Source organism: Centruroides vittatus, unplaced genomic scaffold (assembly GCF_030686945.1).
Source record: "Centruroides vittatus isolate TY-2023 unplaced genomic scaffold, ASM3068694v2 contig_1309, whole genome shotgun sequence".
Lineage (NCBI taxonomy): Eukaryota > Metazoa > Arthropoda > Arachnida > Scorpiones > Buthidae > Centruroides > Centruroides vittatus.
The window spans coordinates 777,224-797,079 of NW_027120832.1; positions in this window are offsets into that span (position 1 = coordinate 777,224).

Below are 19,856 nucleotides of genomic sequence, written 5' to 3' on the forward strand. Positions count from 1 at the left end.
TCCCGTTCGGGTAAATTTCCGCCTCCTTTTACGCGGGAGAGATGGTGGCTTTCCTCTTCCTTCTCGGCTCCATTTCTTTCCTAAATCCCGCCGTTTGGCTATTTTCCAAAGCCCCACGCGGCCTGGCCTGTTTAGGGATTTGTCCCTACTTGTAGGAAATTTCCGTGGCCGAAAGGGAAACGGACATTTTCGTAAATTTTGGCAGATGTAGAAGAATTTTCAAGAAGACGTAGGCCAAACTGGTTAAAACTCGTTGCCATCGATAAAATATTTGAATCGTTTCTTAAGTGTGGGCGCCGTCCGACAGACGTTAATAATGTTATTATAAAAATCCGTTAATTGTTGCATCGCGCAACCGCCGCACCCATTGAAAGGCGGTGGCCATGGCTACTTCCTTCGTCGCGTAATTGAGGCGGTCTTTTACACAATTGAAAAGTAAATAAAGACAACTCCCGAATCAACTGTGAAGATGATTTCAATTGTGATACGGGATGGCAAAATAAATAAGGAATGCTGCAGATGAGATCCTTTGTACAATAAATGGAATGATTAAATCTGGCAAGGAGTCATGGTAGGACGATGGGATATAGTAGCTCGCAGCAAAGGAGGCTAAGAGAAGATGGGATGAAAATGGTCTGAGGATACCAGAATGGGTACTGTACCAGAGATAGAAACAGTAAAGATATATACCAAGTTAAAACTATTAAGGCAGAAGATGGTAGTTTACGCACTGAAAGGATTGCGATATCTTGGACAGGTGGAGACAGTATTTTGAGCGGCTAATGAATGAGGAAAACCTCAGAAAATCGAGATAAGATAAATCACCAATATCGGGCCCAATCCTGAACGGTAGAGTTGAAGTGACGAGAGCAATACTGATGATGAAGTCAGGTAACCGGGTTGAGGGTCAGATAATATATCTGTCAAAGTACGGAAGTCTTGGGGATGTGGGAATAGATTTTCTTACTGGCCTGCTTAGCAGCATTCTAGAGAGAGGGAAGATGCCACATGAATGGAAAGAAAACACTTTGGTCGAATTTATGAAACGATAGATGACATTCGTGATCGCTTAAATTACAGGGGCATTAAGTTGATGCGCTATTCTATGAAAATCTGGGAAAAGATTATTGATAAAAGGATCCGTGAGGGCACTTTAATCAGTTCTGTTTTAGGCCGGGTGAATGAACAGTGGGTGTAATGGAAAAATATATAATGGAAAAATATATAATGGAAAAATATAACAAAGGTAAAAAGGATCTATAAATTATATAACAAAGGTAAGAAGGATCTATAAATTGGAAAAATATAACAAAGGTAAGAAGGATCTATAAATTGTTTTTACTGATTTGGAGGTTTTCGACCTAGAGAACTTTGAAGATATATTAGAAGGAAATTGGTGCACGAGAAATATGTGGAGGTACAGTACTTGAGAACATGTATGAAAATTGTAAAACTAATGTTGGATGTACTGTACAGTACAGCAAGAAGCATAGTGGCCTTTCGCATTATTGTAGGATAACTTCAGGCTGTGCACTGAGCCCGCTACCTTTTTCCGATATGATAGATACGTGATATACTGACAGGAGTACGATTGACGAAGCCATGGTCTAGCAGACGAATCCAAGAAGGAAGCCGAAGAGAGGTTAGAGGATAATACTTGAAGATGGAGGTCTGATTCGGCGCAATCAAAATCGAATTTATGATATTTGGAGGGAAATAATAATGAACATGATAAGACGAGAGATCAGAAATTGTTTAAGACAGAAGGATTCAAGTATTTCGACAAGTTCATAGACAAGAGCGTGAACAGTGAGATGGAGGTCAGACATAAAGTACAAGCTGGCTGGCTGGTAGGTATTCTATGTAATTCAATCTAAGTGGATTTATTCCAATTAGATTGAAAGAACAAGTTTACAAGTCAGTGGCGGATCACACAGGCGCAAGAAGCGCGCGCTTAGGGTCTCCGAACCAGCTTCAAAAAGAAGTACATTCTGCGAACTTCAGGCATAGATACCATTTTCATCAAGTCAATTTGCAGTAAAAGATTTGTATATTAGGGTCATTGGTGCTATTAAATTTTGGTGGTTAAAAGTCATAGGCATGGGAAATAGAAGAGGATGTATCATCGGTGAGTGGGGTCGGACTTAGTGAAGAATTTACTTGTTATTTGCACTTATAATATTTTTTAAAAATAAAACTCATCTCTACTCTAAAAGTGAAGCTTTTTTGCCATTTTATAATAAATATAATTTTTTATTTTAATAGAATCTCATAATAGATGGCGTTAACACAATTTTAACTTTTTTGCCGGGAAAGTTACACAACTCGTTGCTGGATTGTTTTTTTAAGTTATAAATTGATTTTGTAGCATTTCTTAGTACTTAAAACAAGGAGCCCTCAAAACCAGGTTGCGCTTGGGGCCGACAACTGGATCCGCCACTGTTACAAGTCGGTGGTAAGATCTGCCTTAAGGTATGGAAAGCCTTTGACTACGAAAAATGTAAATAGGTTTGAAGTTGTTGAGATGAAGACGTTGAGATAGACATGCCGAGTGATAAGAAGGCACAGGATCAAGAATAGCATGCTGAGAGGACATCGGAAGTGGAGAAAATCAGAGTCGAGTTTACGGTGGTTCGGACATATGGAAAGGAAACCTTCGGGTTATGTTGGAAAATTTGTGATGAAGATGGAACCCCGGAAGAGAGAAAAGTGGTAGAACGAGAAGACGATGGTTTGATTGTGCTCTTGAGAACGCGGAGGATCTTGAAATTGATCAGAATTTGACAAAGAACAGGGAAAAGTGGAAGAAATCGATCTGTTGCAGTGATCCCACACGAGTGGGTCTAATAAACTAAAGAAGATTCTGTAATACCTCGGAGTTTACTAGAATTGCGCGCAAATGCATTACATAGGCTATGTCAATAGCTTCTGTATAGAACTTCTCCAATGCTAACTCGATTTTTTTATTCTTTATTGCTTCACAATGCTAACAAGTAAATGGAATAATTTTACCGTTTTTCATAACATTTTTTCTCGTCTAATCGAATATTGATTCTTATCATCTGGGTTGGTGTTTTAATCTCTTTTAGCCAATGGGATCTGGCACTATCGATAATATTTGTTTTCTTTAATTTTGGAGAGTTAACCTTTTTTACGTTTCCTTGTTTCGGCCATCTTTCTAATAATTGTAGAAGCTAAGTAGCTCTGTTAGGAAGAGTACCTCAGATGAAGTAGTAAGTGTTGAGAATCTAAAAAACGAACAGAGGCAAATTTATCGAGCGGGCAAAACGGGTAGCATCCGTCATCCCGCGACCAAACGGTAACGCGAATAGCCAAGGTTAAGCCAATTCCGTTTTTCTGGAATATCGAGTGGAAAGGGTTTAGTTTATTCGTAAACGGGCGATCTACCGAGAGAGATGCTTCCCGGGTAGTCTTTTTTGGGGAAACTGGTTTCAATTTAGGCACTACCGACCCAAGAAAACCCGGAAAACTGTACGTGGCTGGCCAGGGCTGGAATCGAAAGGGATTTTCGATAATTAAGACAGGTATTCTTAGTAACGGGAGGTTTTTTTTTTAGTAGGTTCCGAGTTGTAGGGTGGCGAGTTAGAACACAGGTGGAAAGACAGTTTTCATAAGCAATGCGTAAATTTAAACTACGGAAAACCGAAGAACCGGGACCGGGAAAAGAAAAATTCCTAGTAAGAAAATAAAACGAGATCGGAAATGGAAGCAGAAATCTCGGACGGTATTTCGAAAATATTTCATTTAATTAAAAGTTTCCGTTTCGTTCGAAAATGGCAATTTCCTCGTTTCGTTTTTTTATTCCTCTCTTTTTATTTTTATACGTAATCGATAGGAATTATAGATAGGAAGTCGGCGGTGTCCGGGTCGGAAAGAAGAAATTGGGACGGTGCCAGACGTCCGTCGACCGGTAGAGGGTGGATATCCACTTATCGGTACCTAGCTCTACCTTCCGATGATTAATAGCGGCAAGTAATTATGCCGGACCCGAATCCGGAGCGGTCACCCTTTTATTCGGATTTAAACTTAGGATCAATAATTAGAGGGAATAGAAGAAATCTTCCAGCCTTTCTTTCGTCGTTTCTCTTCGTTTTACGATATTATTAGAAAGGCGGGGGTAAAATTTTGACGGGGAGGACCGAGAACCTTTCTTGGGAATAAAACGAAGAAGTCAAAATGAAGGAAAAGGAAAAAGATAATCTTCGGCCTCGAAAAATCGTCCGGACTCTTTTTACGCGAAAAAGAAGATCCCTTTTTCCAGGAAAAATATTCGGGGAGCGGGCTTTTTCCAGAAAGGGAGAAAAGAAGGGCGTATTTTAAGCGCCCGTCTTTTTTCCCTTTTCTTGCAGTAACTGTCGGATGGGACCCGGGCCGTGCTCGCGCCATCGATTATTTTATATTTTTAAACGGAGTCGGCGTTAAATCGATCTCTTCCGTGTGTTAAAAGCTTCAGCTAATCTTCTCCCGTTTTATTTCGTTTAGAATTTGTCCGTAAAAAAATTGTTTAAATTTTATATGGCCGCTAGGCTAAGAGGAGCGCCGGCAGCCCCTTTCCTCCCTGTTCTATTATTTTTCCTCTTGTTAATACGCACTGCGTTTTGTCTCTTATAATATTTAAGCCGAAAGGTACTGTACAGTACCTTTCGAAGCGCTTCCAATCGCTTGGTACTGTACGTGTTTCTTTAGCAATAGATAATCACCGGCCTACGCCGTCTGGCTGCAGTCGGATGTCGGCACGGGGGCGCACCGCGTCTGTCGCTATGCTACGCGCGCCCACTTATTACTCGTCCTCCTCTCCCGGTTGGACGCTCCACCTGAGAAAAGGAAGCCGTCGTCCGCCAAAAAAGGAACGAGCTCGGTTCCGCTCGGCCCTAATGCCGATCGTTTTCCCTTTTTCCTCCCCGAAGAAAGGCCCGGAATGTCGCCGGATGCGAATGCGACGGATCGATTGGATTCCCGGATCCGGGACTGCTTCTACCGCAGCGCTGGTGATCGGTCCTTAATGCTTACGGGGAAATATCTTCGGCCACCAAGTTTCTATCAGAAAAGGCACTTTTTTCTTTCGATTCTTCTAATATTATTTGTACCGCGGTTCTTTCCGCCGATGGTGGTACAAGTCCTAACTGCTACCTCTAATAACAATCTGGCGATTCTCTGCACAAACGTTTTCGCTACATTACCGATCCTTATTCTACGTACCGTACAAACTTACGAATCGTTTAGCGGTGGTCCACTTATATTTAGTGGGCTGCAATTTTCCACTTGCGGACGTCTCTCTTCTCTGTCTCTCTGTCCTTCGTTAATCTCAGTTGGATAGATGAAAATGGAGAGCGAATACGTAAATCTTACGGGCCGCAGTCCCTGTTAATTATATACGAACTTCTGGTCTAAACCGGAAGTCACGTCATTTCAATTCGAAATTTTACTTACTCCGGACGAAGTTAGACAGACGACCGGCACCACTCGGTCGTTATCGGGAGAAGTACCATGTACTGTACGGGGGCAGGACGCTACCCAAACGACATCGGATAAGGAGAGCTTACGAGCCGGATACCCCGATTTATTATATACCGATTTCCGCACCGGACCGGAAGTCTGGTATTGTTTTAAATTGACGATTTAAAATTCGTGGCAATAAATAATATCGACTGTATTTTCTTTATAAAAGTAAGATTATCATATATTTCGTGCAAATTCCGTAGGTAAGAGATTCCGTAGGTCTACACACCTAAAAATATAGTTTTGGCCAGCGGATAATTAACCCTTCGGTAATATAAACCGACGTCCTTTCTAACCCGATGTAAACCCCTCTATTTTTATATGATGTTTAACGTCACCTCCAAACTATTTAAAATATAGACTAGGACCCGAATTTCTCTAACGTATTTCGTTTTAGCCGGAATGATTGTTCTATAAAGTTTGTGCTCTCGTTCGTCGGTTTTGCAGTTATTAATTAATAATCTCGTACAGAGAAAAAGCAGAAAAACTGTAACCGATATTATTTTCTGGGAAACGACGTCAAAAAGCTTGCAGGGTAGACTCCAGGTAATTACGTGTAATACATTATTCGGGAACCAGCGTGGAACCGGAGTAAAATGAAATGGCTTCTATCCGCGCGGCCTACGTTCCGGGATACAACTCTGGACCCGCTCCACGAAACGCTGAAAAATGCAAAGAAATTCGGGGATTTTTTTTCAATGTATGTGGATGTTAGCATGCTCGAGTTTATGTTTGTGTATGAGGGCACGATTTTATTCACCCACTTCGAAGCTGTCTTTTTTCGAAAATTTCTGATATTTTGCGGGTAGGTTTGAGTATTAAGGTGATTAAATTTTGGTGGTTAAACTATCAATTACTATATTTCTAACTTTTATTGAAAAATATAAATTACACGAATATTAAAAATTCGTGTAATTTATATTTTTCAATATAAATTACACGATTTATTATGAAATATAGTACTGTGCAAATGATATTTTGTTTTTATATCGACAGTATTTGTATTTAAATGTCATTATTTAAAAAACAATCATGCTAAATGGGCGTTGGTGAAATCGATATTTACATAAAGGTCAAATAATACGATATAAGCACGAATAAAATTCAGTATTGAAAAACTAAGTTTATTTTATATCAGAAACACTTGCTGATGAAAGAATAGCAAATAGGCATTCCATAGTGTGTATAATCTGTTTAGTAAAAGCCCAGAATTTTCAGTACTCGGTTATATATCGCGCTTTTTCTTTGTCTCCCGACAAGCGCAGTATAACTAGGGGATACTGTATTGATAGGTTGTGATGGCCCGCACGTGATCAAAAGCGTCAATGTTAACGTCCGAACCCTCAAAATTAAGTTTTTTGCCATTTTATGATGATTAAAAATATAAAAAGTTTTTAAGAATAAAAATGACAACAGATAACGCCACCGCAATTTTAAATTTTTTTTCCGGAATAATAAGGCAACCGGTAGCCGGATTATTTTCCGAGAAAGATTCAAAAGCTAAAGAAAGTTAAACCGCCCAACATTTTTTCTTGCTTTTTAATTATCGAAATTAAATATTTGACCCACGATTCTCGCCTGTACTTCACCCTTGTAAATTCCGCATCTCCGGAAAATATTCTTAATCCGTCACCAGTTACGATCTCCGACGGAAATTAAAGTAGGGCATCCGGTCCACGTTTCGCGCTTTTTAATATAGAACAATTTTCCGGGGTGATCCGTTCAGATACGTCGGTTTCCGTCTCTCACCATCCGGCCGCCCCATTGTGGGCCTGGACGTACCCATAACGGGCTCGCTTAAAGAGGCCCTCTTAGTGCCCACAGGGCGGAGTTTTAAAAAAATGTTTCCCTACCTCTCCGACATTAATCGTGTCTATGTTCGGCGTCACAGGTTCAGCCTTGAGTTAGCGCTTGTGTGGATAAATCGAGTCTTATCAGTTTATGTTAGGACGTGTGCTATCATTTTATGTACTGTACCTTTCTGGTTTGGTAAAAAATATTCATCCTTATTAATTCATAAGAGGGCCTCTTTTAGTAGGCCCATTATGGGTTCGGCCAGGCCCACAATGGGGCGACCGGGTGGTGAGGGACGGGGCCCGACGTATCCGAACGGACCACCCCCCGAAAAATTCCTGGGGATTTCTCGACCCGTTCGGATTCGATCCCGGGTCCCCCAGAGCGGTAGTCTGCCACCTTGACCGCTCGGCCATCCGGCCTATCAGTTTATGTTAGGACGTGTGCTATCATTTTATGTACTGTACCTTTCTGGTTTGGTAAAAAATATTCATCCTTATTAATTCATAAACATGAGTAAAAACAAAACAAAAAAAACAGCAGTGTTGATAAGGACAAAAAGAAATCGAGGTCTCATAACCTCCATACGATCGAGAGCGTATATCTCGTAGAGGAAGGGCAATAGAAAAAGACACGGCATGTTACAGAACTCTTTATCAAGAAAAGAAAAAGAAGAGTACAATTCAATTGTCTCTTGACAAATTTATAAAGAAAACACCAGACACTAATCAATAAAACCCATACATTTAAAAAACCCTTTTTTGATGTTTTTTTTATATTGCTCTACTTTCGTACATTTCAGGGACGTTCAATTAGATACGCAATTAGAGAACCGCATGTTACTTAATTTTTTTAATATAGAGTGATCCAGAGCGCGTTTTTTTCGGGGCATCGACCCCTTCGGCCGTACATATAAATATCGACGACGTAATTATGAGGATGGCGGACGGACACTAGAAACTTTCCAGACGAATTAACCGTAATCTGGTCTTACCACTCGACCAGAATAAAGGATCCAAATCGGATGTGGAAAATTACGAACCACTCGGTACGTAATTCCCCACATCCGATTTGGATTCTTTCCAGGTTTATCAAAGATTACCGACAAAAGTTTTTACCGGGTTCGGCAATTACGTTAACCATAATAAAGTAATCAATAATAATGAATATCACTCATAAATTTTAATTTATAATCTTTTCAAGTTTTTCAAAGAATTTCTGCACTACCGACGCATTGTTATACTTCCAGCGATTAGTTACTAAGGAACTGGACGGATCGCATGGGACATACTAGCATGGGTTGATCTCTGTAAAGCTACCTATTAATCCTCGAAAATAAATTAAAGAATGTAGGACCGAGAGGAAGGCCGCCGTGCTCTCTATTATCCTGTTTACATAATATTTACGATTTGATAAAGGTAAACAACTCTATTTCCTCCAACACTGGTATCCACCTTGTCGTGGTGGTGGGGCTTGCGTTTCTCGAAGACCCTGAGAGATATGCCGGCGGTAGCGTAGCTACTGGTAAGGCCTCCCATGCCGGAAATGTGAAAGGAGAGAGAACAGACGGAGAGATACCCTGGTCCTCCGGGTTGGGGGTTGTAACAACCCCACTATATAAAAAAACAGGACGGTTACGAAACAGCCACAAGAAAACAACCATACATCCTTTAACGGGAATCGATGGCTAGACCATGTCATAAGGTTACCTACAATGGCATCATCATCACGAGATCTCCACTATGAGGAGAAGGACTGTGACTGCGAGTTAAGAGGATTGTGACTGCGGTTAAGAGCCTTCAAGGTCTGTAATACCAGACGAAGAAAACTATTTCAAATTCTTTTATATCTAAAAAGGCGAGCGGCATTGGCAATTGTCAAGTATACGGCGTAGTTAATTAATTAATAGGTTTTTCCTGTGGATTTACTTATACCTATACCCGCCATGGCACCTCCTAAAAACATTCCAAATATTTTTGCAGAAATCGACGTAATGACCACGAATCGGTAATTAGCGGGCTGGAAAAATCGCCGCCTCCCACCGGAGAAATAAGTGGTTTTACAATACATTAGTGGTAATTTTACTTAAATAGCTTCCGATAAGAAAGTAGCGCGCGATCTACGGTTTCGTCACAGTTTATTTTATAAAGACTCGATAATAAGTTTTTTTTTTAAATGCGTGAAATTTTGTCCGGCTGGAACGACACGAATCCACCAAACGCACCAGACGCAAAATCTTCCTATCGGTCAACATCAGAATGTTGACCGATATGAAGATTTTGCGTCTGTTGTAAAAAATAAACTAAAAAAAAAATAGCAAAAGACATTATAGATGTTTCTCTAAAGTGAAAAAAACTAGTCACAACGAGCAATTATTTCTTGTGACACGGCCATAATGCCGGGCTGAAATTTTTATTGTTCTTTAAATTATTCGATACGTGTAAAACAGTACTTAAACTCAGTCTTGTAGGCTTTATAAAGATATGTTTTGAAATTTTAAAATGCATTATAATATACCGTACTTGTTTATATTTTTGCAATAAATGAGGTCGTGACTGTAGGTGTAGACTCTTTTTGGGCGAGTATTTAAGTTAAATCTTCGTTATGACGGACAATCTGGACTCTTCACTTTCCGTCGATTGTCCACCGGTGCCAGAAACTTGGGAGCTTTCGATAAGAATTATTTATATTGCAGCTATATACGCCCCTATTCCGGGTATTGCTCTGCGGAACCCGAAGACACTTTTGTGCCATTAAATAACTGATGATTATCCTTACAGTTTCCTTTCGTCGACGGCAATTAGAATTTTTCCGCCAAACGGTTATACCGGAGACTGGAATTTAATTATTTATTCTTACGTCTTACGACAAGCCTCGTATGCATTTTTCATTTAGGTCGGTTATGCCATAAATTGTCTTTTCAGCAAAACTAAAAACCTTCTTATAATTTTGTATTATAAGTTAATAAATACATATAATCGAGGCGTCGAAATTAAAGAATTCTCCTGCGGCGCGCCGTGGGGAATTCTTTAATCTCCACCATAGTTCCTCCACATGGTGCCGCCATAGTGTGAGGGGAAGACAAAGTTTGTGTTTCTTTTAAATGCGACGTTGAAAGAGAGAAAGCAAAGATAAAGAACGACGTAAATGATTTTAAAAAAGACATTCGGGTTAAAATATCGCGCAGTCGCATTTCCTGTATTTTGTCCGAATATCTGGTATCTGGAAAAACTTTCCATCTTACCTTTTCCAATTTCTGCTTAGCCAACCTGGACGAAAATTATTATGCGCGGAACGTAACTACAACAAAACAAAAAAAATCCTACGTTTTGAAACAATCTGAATCCAAAAAAATAAAAGAAAAACCAGTAACGAGTTGTATAACTTTCCCGGTTGTAAAAAGTTTTTTTAAAATAAATTCTCATACATCATTAATACTGTAGAGCGTCGTTTATCCGAATCAATTGGAGACTGGGGTTGTTCGGATAACCGATTATGTACGAAAAAATATATTAACCTATCCAATGTTGAAATTTTTCTCCGTTGCATGTCACTTCGTGCTGAATTTTCGTCGATTTTAAGCCTGACGAAAATTTTTATAATAATCGAGGCTATTGTATCGTTAAAAATTATTTCTTTATTTTGTACAAACAAAATAAATATATTGAAAAATATAAAAACAAAAAAATTATACTTTAGAAGTTAATCTAGTATCAAAAACGTTCGATTCAGCATGATATAGTCCGACTGAACTCTTTCGGATAACCGGTTTTAGGATAACGACGCTCTACTGTACTATTAATAAAACGTGGGGCGCCATCTGTTACCACATTTTATCATATAAAACTTATATTAATTGTTTTTAATTGTTATAAAAAAATGGCAAAACACGAGGTCGAGAGGAGTTTTATAAAAAGGTAAATACAGCAGCCGGGAAAGTAAAACGGCAAAAAAATTTTGTATGTATCGGCGTCTATTTCGTTTAATATCGACGCTATTAAATTTGGTGGTTAAAGGCCAAGATGGGGAAATAGAGGTCAAGGGTCATATCTCAAGAGCGATGGGATTTAATGACAATTTTACTCATTATTATTTATAGTTATATACTGTATATATATAAATGGACATGTTTGTGCCTATATTTCACTCTGCAGCCAAAACTACACATCCCACATGAATGGTGTTTGTGTGTGGTAGTAGCCGCAAGTCTCCCACCGTGCACTATGGTGGTTGCGTCTCGATAGCTATAAGGTTGTGGGAGATATGGGGATTGAAAGTGGTTGACTTCGAAAATGTGACGCTTCAATGAGAATGTTCCAGTTTTTTCTAAAAAGTTCCAGAACCTAGAGGTGAAATTTGGTACACAGTTAGGGTACATCATGAAAACGCACACTAAGAAGGGATTTTTCGAAATTCCCCCCGCGGGGGGAGAGGGAGAGCATTAACCTGAAAAAGGGCTTCTACTGTACTATTTTAGATGCGAATTTTTGTATTTAACTACGTCTTAGTAGGATACGCAATGAGAATAAACACTAAGAAGGGATTTTTCGAAATTCCCCCGCGGGCAATGTTTCCTCTAAGCTGCGCGGCCGCGCACCGCTCAAATTGTTGCGCCGCAGGCGAGCATGCACACTGATTTGAATTGTTGTTTAGTTATTTCTCACTCTGTCTGCAACATGATTATTGCTACGTATATTTCGGTTAAATACATTCAATCATTGACAAAAGATATTATTTTGTATGGAAGTATGTTTTAAAATGAATTTTAATCTCTATAATTAATTATTTTAAGTTTTATAGGAAAAAAATAAGATTTTATATATATAAGTTCAGCAAAAATTTTTTGCTCAGAGAAGTATATGTTCCGATCGGTATAATAAAAATTAGAGGGAACATTGCCCGCGGGGGAGAGGGAGAGCATTAAGGGTGCGACTATGCAGACGCGAGCGAGCGAGAATATGTGACGAGAAGAGGCGAGGCGCGATAAATATCAAAACCTGTCAGATGTGCGAGAACCAGAAATTCGCTCTCGTCAGCGTTATTTCTCGCTTGTGCATGGTTTTCCTTTGCGAAAGCTAAATCGCTCGCTCTAAATTCGCGTCTGCATAGTCGCACCCTAAGTCAACCTGAAGAACGGCTTCTACTGTACTATTTTAGATGCGATTTTTTGTTTTTAATTACTTTTAGTCTTATTGAGTACTTACGGGTATTAAATTGATAACATTTCAGACATTGTTATAAATTTTTATTATATATTTCGATTTTTTAACCAAATGTTCGAACCGTTTTAAATTCGAATTTCTTTTTGCATATTGGTTCGATTATAGAACGAAGTGGGTACTTGCAGCAAAAAGTCAAATTAAAAACAGTTCGTTTGTTTCTCAGCAATTTTCATCATTCTCAGCGGTAAGTGTTAAACAACAATTAATATGGTTGTTGAAATATTGAATGTAAATAGGGTTTGCTTGCAAACTCCGCGCGAGCGAAGCCGCGGGTAACAGCTAGTATACATATATAAACTCATCACTATACTCAAAATTAAGCGTTTTGCCATTTTGTGTTAATAAAAGAATTTTGTGATAAAGTCTCGTAACAGATGGCGCCACACGCAATCTAATAACGATTAATAAATAGTTATTTTTATTTAAATAAAATCTCATAACAGCCGATTAAGTTACGAAAGTCGTTGCTCTATCCGATTTCCAACCCGGAAGTTTTTACGCTAAGGTTAACTCGATATCCGCCTATTAAAAATTTTTTGATCCGATGTGGTTGGGCCAAACTATATCACGTAGAAAAATATCCTTTATCCTTATCCAGGATATTTTTCGAACACTTTTTTTTTTAAATTTTTGCAGTATTTAATTTTCTGGCCGGTGAATTACTTTTCCGTTTCCGTTTTTTAACTACCGTACAAAATTTATTTCCCGTTGTTAATTTTAAAGCTTTTCTAACGCAGGCGGAGGGGCGTAATACTTATGCTGAGCTTTCCAGTTAATCGGGAACTTCACGTAAATAAACAGCAGAAATGCTCGGTGGAATTACAACTTTCATTAATTAAGCAACCGGTTTTATCACGTTTCCTCCACGCTGGAGACGGCCACTTCCGTCCTGCGCGCGCATACACCGCCTCGACTCATTGTGGAGGGGGCTGCCGCTTCGGTATAATAGCTCCGTGAACGAGGAAGATGCGTCGAACACCCCACGTCGAGGTATAAGGAAAAGACGAGTTCCGAATAAAGCACATTTAGCAGTAATCTCGGGTGTTTTTCCCAGATTGTACAGTACAATCCGGGCAGCCTTCGAGTCACGCGGGAAAGAGGAACGACCTTTCTCTAACTGCGCACTCGGCCGTTCCATCGCCGGGCGTCGGGCGGTCTACGTAATTCATCGTCTCGAACCGTTCCACTTTGAGGCGGGGAGGTCCGACCTACCGGAAGAACGTTGCCAAACCGGTCTCCGGTGGGTGACCGTCCGTCCGTTCTCCAGGAACGACCCCCGGGGAGGAGTGGAAGTTTCCTCGGTTGCGAGCGCACGCGCCGGCGCGGCCGAAGGACGAGGGAGACGGGCGGAGGAACTCAGAAGCCATGCTGCGGGCGGGACGACGAGTGGCGGCCGCGGCCGAGGAACACCTGCGCAAGTTGGAAGCGGGCGACGTCCAGTTCGACGCCCGTCGAGCCCGCGACGTGTACCTGAACGCCGTCCGGGCGAGAGGGTGCCGGAGGGCAACCGGAGGGAGCAGCACTACCGGGAGGCGCGAGTGGACCTGGAGGCGGTGACGCGGAGCGGCGTACCGCGGCCCTTCTCCTTCGGGGCCGCGGCCCAACCCGACGTGTCGGGCGGAGGCGACAGTCGCCTGTGGAAGTACCTGTCCGACCGCCGCCAGCGCACCCACCAGAGCAACCAGGGCGCCCAGGTGAGTACCCGCGTCGTGGGGCTCCTCCGGGCCAGACTTCGGACTGGGTTTCAACGGCGTCCTTTCTTTTTCAGGTGGGAATCCCGTCGGACGGGCGTCGTCCCTCCAGCGACCGTTGTCTTCCGCATCCAACGTAATCCACAACAAACCTCCGCAACCGTAATTCTTCGTCTTCGCTTTCCCTTTCGTTTAACGGGAAAGGACGGTGACGTAAAACAGTGCGAGGCTTTAAAGGCCTTAATACCGCCAAATAGTAGTGGTTTCCGTAAGAATTACTCGGATTTTAACAGAAAAAATTTTATCTTTAATAGATTTGTGCGGAAAATCCAGCTCCTTAACGACATTTGGATGTAACAAAAATCCGACCACCGCCTGTCCTACTTTGGCGGCCGTTAAGAGATTTTACGTAAGAAGTAACTTTTATATTAATGGTAATAAAGGAAATTGCCTGGCGCCCTCCGTTACGTTTTCTTATAAAAAGTTATTATCGTTATAAAGTGGCAAGAAGTTTAATTTCCGGTGTAGAAACGACTTTTGACTCAAGTCCTAAACGCTAAAGACGATTCTACCGGTTTTTAAGTCCGACGTATGTGGAGCGACGCGTGACCTCCCTTTACTTTCCCACTCCCAGACGATTAACCGACGGAATTAAATGGCCTTCGTGACGAATTTAGTGTCTCCGTGTTATTCCCTCCCGAGATATCGAACGAATCCCCCCGACAAAATAGGAATTTCTTGGCTTTTACTTTACTTTGACAGACTTACGCTTCTGACAACCAATATTTATTGTCTTACAAAGGTTTTCAACCTGATCTACAGGCCATCGTCAGGTACTTTGAATTTTTCTGGAACGTTTTTGTATTGGTTACAGGTTCGAACGATTACGTGAAAAGAAATTCAAAATTTTCATATCCGTTCGAACAATTCGTTTAAATAACAAATATATATATAAACTAGCGGGTGGGCCCGGCGTTGCTCGGGCAAAAGTAACGATACCAAAGATTAAAAATATTTACCTTACCCGTTTTCACAAAATGCAAGAATTGGGTCTCTTTGTTTCCAGACTAATTAGAGAATTTTTAGGTGGGTCTAAAAATGTTCGATTTCCCACAAAAACGAAAAAAAACTGCACCTGCGTCTTGCACGTCGCTTTCTCTTAACAATTCCATTGTTGATGGAAGTGTTAAGCCTTAATCCAGTCCCTCTCCCCGTGGGGAGGAATTTCGAAAAATCCCTTCTTAGTGTGCGTTCTCGTGACGTACCCTAACTGTGTATCAAATTTCAACTTTCAACTCTTAATAATCAGCGCAGAGCCCAAACGGTCATCATCATCATCAACTCGTCTCGATTATATGTACAGATGTTAAATTGAACTAATTAAAATACACGTATTCAAGTAAAATAAAATAAATAAAATACAAATATATCAACACAATATATTTAATTATATCGACCGAGTGCGTATTATATATTATACTGGGTTATTACTGATCATATATTTCCATGCCGATGGTAAAATCTGGTGTGTACAGGATACCATATAAAAATGATCAATTAGACATGAACAAAGAATATATGGGTATCACCACCAGGAATTTGAGCAAAAGCCTTAAAGAGCATGTATACGTTAAAAATAAAGGACACTATAATACGGCACCATCCAGAGTACCTACCACAAACAGAAGGCTCGGTTGTTGAATGGAATGAGGCTAGGACTGTACAGATACAGTACGCTCACCATCTTTAGCAATGACTATAGAAAAATTTGAAATATATAGATTCAGTCTTACTGAAAAATGTTTGAACCACAAAGATGCCACAAGTTTACCATCGAAATATATGATTAATAACAACTCAGTATAATATATAATATGCACTCGGTCGATATAATTAAGTATGTTGTGTTGATATATTTGTATTTTATTTATTTTATTTTACTTTACTTGAATACGTGTATTTTAATTAGTTCAATTTAACATTTTTATATATATACTAGCAGGTAGGCCCGGCGTTGCTCGGGCAAAAGTAACGATAGCGAAGATTGAGATTATTGCGTTATAGTCCCACAAGAAAAAGAGTAATTTCATCAACGAACTAAGTATTTCTAAAGAAAGGTCAAATTTGAAAATCGAATGTTCTAATATTGTTCGATTTTCACGACGTGTTCTGATTTATCGTTCGATTTTCATCGAATGTTCTAAAGAAGAAAAGTCGAGAAAAACCGAACTAATCTGTTTAAATTTGAAAATCGAATGTGTTCTAACATATTACTCTTTCTTTTTCCTTTTTTTTCCAGAGCCCGTAAATCTTGCACGTCGCTTTCTCTTGTTCTCCATTGTTGCTTAACACTCCATTGTTACTTCACACTAACATTGTTACTTAACACTTTGGTACTTAAATTTGGTACCCTAACTGTGTACCAAATTTCAACTTTCAACTCCTAACCGTTTTAGCGAAAATTAAGACTGTTACGTTACAGTCAACCTTACCCGTTTTCACAGAATGCAAGAATTGGGTCCCCCGTTTCCAGACTAACTACAGAATTTTTAGATGGGTCTAAAAATATGTTCGATTTCCCACAAAAAACGAAAAACTGCATCTGCATCTTGCATGTCGCTTTCTCTTAACAATTCCATTGTTACGTAACACTTCCATTGTTGATGGAAGTGTTAAGCCTTAATCCTGTTCCTCTCCCCCGTGAAAAGGAATTTCGAAAAATCCCTTCTTAGAGTGCGTCCTGTGTACCAAATTTCAACTTTCAACTCCTAACCGTTTGGGCTCTGCACTGATTATTATTATTAACTCGTCTCGATTATATATATATAGATTTGTTATTTAAACGAATTGTTCGAACGGATATGAAAATACATTCTTCTTTAACTGCACTAATTAATATTTCTGTCTCGACACCTATCAACCTTTAAAATGCGACGGCCGGATGGCCGAGCGGTCAAGGTGGCAGCCTACCGCTCTGGGGGACCCGGGATCGAATCCGAACGGGTCGAATAATCCCCAGGAATTTTTCGGGTGGTGGTCCGTTCGGATATGTCTGGCCCCGTCCCTCACCACCCGGTCGCCCCATTGTGGGCCTGGCCGAACCCATAATGGGCCTTCTAAAAGAGGCCCTCTTAGTGCCCACAGGGCGGAAAGAGTTAAAAAAAAAACCTTTAAAATGCAGCCTTTTAATTCTAATTCCAAACGTTTTCGGTCTTTTTAAAAGGCCTTCTTCAGGAATACAAATCGAAATGATTCTTTAACTGACTCTGTTCTGGAACGTTATAAATTTTAACTTTAGATTTAACTGCGCAGGCTCGAAGGATATGAAAATTTTGAATTTCTTTTCACACAATCGTTCGAACCTGGAACCAATACAAAAACGTTCCAGAAAAATTCAAAGTACCTGACGATGGCCTGTAGATCAGGTTGAAAACCTTTGTAAGACAATAAATATTGGTTGTCAGAAGCGTAAGGTGTGTGTGTCAAAGTATTCAAAGAATCTGAGTGTATAGTGAAATATAAAATGGCGTCACCGGCCAAGTTTTACTTTTCGGATTTGAGAGGCGTGGAAACGTCGTTTGATAAACACCCGGAAAGCGGAATCGGACACCGGTCAGGTATACGTAATGGCCGGCAAAACAAAAGGCCAAGTTTATCTTTAGTAAACGATAGCAACGCCAACGTATTTCGTCGGTCGAGCCCTTTTCTCCTTCCGTCTCCCACTTCCCGACGAAATCAAATTAATGTAACAGCAATTACAAAATACAAACGTATGAAAATCATTAGAATTTTTACTGGAGAGTTTGTCGGGACGGATGAATTAGCGCTTTAATTAAAAAACACCCGGGGAAAAAATCAATACAAAAACGTTACAATCGAAAATATCGAAGATTCTCTCTCTCTCTCCTCCGCTTCCGACTAAAGGTTAGTTCACAACCAACGAATAGCGAAAGCTAACGAGAAAAGCGATTTTTATTCGCCTAGCGAAATTGATCCGCCCAACCAAAAGCCAAAAGCCATGGAGAACTTTAATCAGCCAATCGCTTGCCAGTCAGATAAAACGTCGTGTCTAAAAACAAAATTGCCGCTTCAGATACTCCGCGGTTAACCACGTTTGTTTATTTATCGAGAAAAAATGTATGTCCGAAAGAAAACGATGCCGGCGAGAGGTATACTTAAAAATCGCCAATTAAAACAGCTCTATTGCACCAGAAAGTTTCCGTAACTGTCTCGAAAACGACGAGAACCACGCCACAACCAGAGGGAATAGGGTGGGTGGCGAAAAGCCCGACTGTCCTGGCTTTTTGGTAGATGTGGGTCTCTGACCGGAAAAGTCTGGTCTACGGGTATAATAGAAACAAGGCGTAAAACAGAGTTTTTCTATTCACCTCTTACCTAATATCTCGTCTACTCGTGCAACTATTTATATACTCGAATGGTGACGGTCGAACGACCCGAAGATTACCCGCGTACAATTTTGCCGTTATTTATCAACAGACGTTTTCCAAAGATAGAATACGTCAAAAATAATACACCCGGCAGAAAAGCATTTTCGGGGAAAATTCTGTGAAAACATATACTTTTTCCCTAATAAAAGAGAAAAACCTTTCGCTTAGTAAAAGCAGAAAGAATGACGTCGGCGACGGCCCGGTAACCGAAACTTTATCCAAATGAAGGAGGAGCATTCGAGCGGAGAAAAAATTACCGTAGCCAATTGTTTTCGAAAATAGGCTAAATTCTCCACTGAAATTCCGGAAAAAATTCAACGGTTACCTAGTCGCGTAATAAACACGGGAAAGAAGCTAAGTCGCCACCGGCAAGTAATTCGCAATACCATCCCGCTCTTTTACAACGGAACACCGCCCGGATATACAATTAACTATAGATATTCGTCGCACCGGACAAGTAGGTCTTTCCAAAGTGACATTTTTGCAGACGGACTCCATGGTAATTTATTATTACCGATACGTAAAGACCAGGGATCTAAATATGACGAATATCGCCGTAGTCCCGTAACGTCTCTCTCCTGTTCTGGCAAACGCTTTCGAAAACGTCTCCGGTCGTATTAACGAAGTCAGTCACCATCGTCCGTAATCTTATAGACCAGCATTCTCTACGGCAGAACGCTTTAATGCACTTTAAACGGTCGAATATTACGCAACCAGACAAATGAGCTTGGTTTCTGTCCATCTCCAAAGCACTGGACGCTTTGGTCCACCGACTCCTACCGGCAAAACATCTTCCGAAATGGCTAGTCTTAATTATTAAATCGATATTACATGTTCGATCGATAATTCTATTGCCAGATTTTTTAAACCAAAAATAAGGACCTTCCCAAACTTCATTTTGGGTCCCCGCTTTTTGATATATATAAACTTATATATGCCAAAGTACTTGGGATCTGCTTCAAATGCTATAAATTTATAGATAAAAAAAAAGCCTGCAACACACACACAGAAAGAACAAGATGGTAACTCGCAAGATACCATATCTCGCCTTACAGGGACATGGAGCTATAAAGTGCAAACACTAAGAACGTCTCCCTCCTTAGTGTATCCAGTCTCTGAATACTGCGCTGCAATTTAAAACACAAGCGCACGCACGTAGTTGGGTGATGTGGAACTCGACA